The sequence below is a fragment of the Macrobrachium nipponense genome, chromosome 23 (assembly GCF_015104395.2).
Source record: "Macrobrachium nipponense isolate FS-2020 chromosome 23, ASM1510439v2, whole genome shotgun sequence".
Lineage (NCBI taxonomy): Eukaryota > Metazoa > Arthropoda > Malacostraca > Decapoda > Palaemonidae > Macrobrachium > Macrobrachium nipponense.
Genome location: NC_061090.1, coordinates 80,151,762 through 80,154,339, shown reverse-complemented (window position 1 = coordinate 80,154,339; position 2,578 = coordinate 80,151,762).

The window sequence follows — 2,578 nt, the reverse complement described above, 5'->3', positions numbered from 1 at the left end:
AAGGTAACAAGTTACTTTTTTTTTTTCGTTGTAATGTACACTAAATTGCGATCATTTTGGTATATAACACATTGTAAAACAATAAAAGCAACACAGAGAAAATATTATCACAAAATAATGCATGAATTCGTAACGCGCGGACGTAAACAAATATTTTTTTCAAATATTCACCATAAATCTACATATTGTCCTAGAGACTTCCAATTTCTTTCAAAATGAAGACAAATGATGAATATTTACTATACTGTAAGAATATTAGCTTAAAATTGCAGTTTTTGACCATATCTGACAAGTTAAAGTTGACCGATGTCGAATTTTTTTATATATATTTTTTTATATGCAATTATTTCGGAAATAAGAAAAGCTACAACTTTCAAATATTTTTCGTTTTATTCTACATAAAATTGCGCACATTTTCATATATAAAACTCTATGAAATGCCTAATATGAAACGGAGCAAATATTCCGAGAATGGGACTTACGCATTTCGGAGATATGTGGCAGAGAATCCGCGCGCGGAGGGAAGGAAAGTTTTTTTTTTAAATTCACCATAAATTTAAATATTGTGCTAGAGACTTCGAATTTGTTTCACGATGAAGATAAATGACTGAATATTACTAGACTGTAAGAGTTTTATCTTACAATTGCGTTTTTCGACCATTTCGGTAGAGTCAAATTTGACCGAACGTGGCTTTTTTTCTATTTATCGTGATTTATATGCAAATTTTTCAAAAATGAGAAAAGCTACAACCTTCAACTATTTTTAGTTGTATTCTACATGAAATTGCGCACATTTTCATATATAAAACTTTATGTAACGGCTAATTTAAAATGGTGCAAACATTACCACAATCGCACGTATGATTTTTACGGAAGAGTTACCGCGCGGACGTAAAGAAAATGTTATTTTTTTCATAAATTCACCATAAATCGAAATATTGTGCTAGAGACTTCCAATTTGTTGCAAAATGAAGGTAAATGCTTGAATATTACTAGAATATAAGCATTTTAGCTTACAATTGCGTTTTTTGACCATTTCGGTAGAGTCAAAGTTGACCGAAGGTTGAAAATTTGTCACTTACCATATTTTATATGAAAATATTTCAAAATTGATAAAAGCTACAACAATGGGTTGTTTTTAGTTGTATTGTGCATGTAATTTCGCACATTTTCATATTTAAAACTTTATGTAACGGCTAATTTAAAATGGTGCAAACATTACCACAATCGCATGTATGATTTTTTTCGGAAGAGTTACCGCGCGGAAGTAAGGAAAAAGTTTTTTCATAAATTCACCATAAATCGAAATATTGTGCTAGAGACTTCCAATTAGTTTCAAAATTAAGGCAAATGATTGAATATTACTAAAATATAAGAGTTTTAGCTTACAATTGTGTTTTTCGACCATTTCGGTAGAGTCAAAGTTGACCAAAGGTTGAAATTTTGGCACTTATTGTTATTTATATGAAAATATCTCAAAACTGATAAAAGCTACAATCATGAGTATTTTTTAGTTGTATTCTACATAAAAATGCGCACATTTTCATTAATAATACTCCATGTAACGGCTAATTTAAAATGGTAAAAAAATTATGTCAAAGTGACGAAATAATTTCCGAGATGTGTCACAGATACTTTTTAGTGTGGCAAGAAAGAAATTCGCGCTTGCGCGTCTGCGTAACGATTGTAAACAAAACAACACCTTGATCCGTGAACTCCCAGCATCCCCCAAGGCGCGTGATTCAAGAGTTTTTGGCTGGTAGGCCTAAAAGTATTTTTCCGCAAATTTTTAAAAAAACTTTTGTATGTCGACGTAAAATACGTCCAGTCGGCACCCGAGACACAAAAAATGTCGACGTAAAATACGTCCAGTCGGCGTTTAAGGGTTAATATAAGCTCAACAGCATACAGCATGCCATTTTTTCCATAATTAACCTCACAGAGAGTCATCTTCAATAATAATAATAATAATATATTGGAAGGAGATCCTATTCCAAACAAGTCTTATTGAAAGATATTGCTACATCAGCTGCATTCAACTTGTAAATAGTCTTCTCTATTTTTCTAATAATAGCCTTCTCTCTGCTACTACAACTGGCGAATATTGCGCCGATATTACTCATCAGGAGGAGTCAATTTCAGGGATAATAGTTACAAAATGACAATTTGTCGAAAATTGCATTTTTCCTAACTATACAAACCTGAGGTCCTTTAACAATAGGAAGGTAACTAGCGGCAGCTGGGACGGTCGTAAGCTTCGAACAAGGGAGAACGGTAGTTAAACTGCTTGTCGATCGTGAGCGCGGGCGAGGTGAAGAATCACTTTTGCTTTAGGCCCATGCAAAAAGTTGCAGAGTGAGGGGGTGGGGTGGATGAGGTGGTGGGACTATATGTAAAGGACTCAGGTTTGTATAGTTAGGAAAAATGCAATTTTCGACAAATTGTCATTTGTTCCGATACGTAATACAAACCCTCGGTCCTTTAACAATAGGAAGACTCACTTCTTGGTGGGAGGAATCTGAGTCTTTTTGGTGAACAGACTGGTGTTCGTCCAACCCTGGAGTGCCTCCCTGGTCGT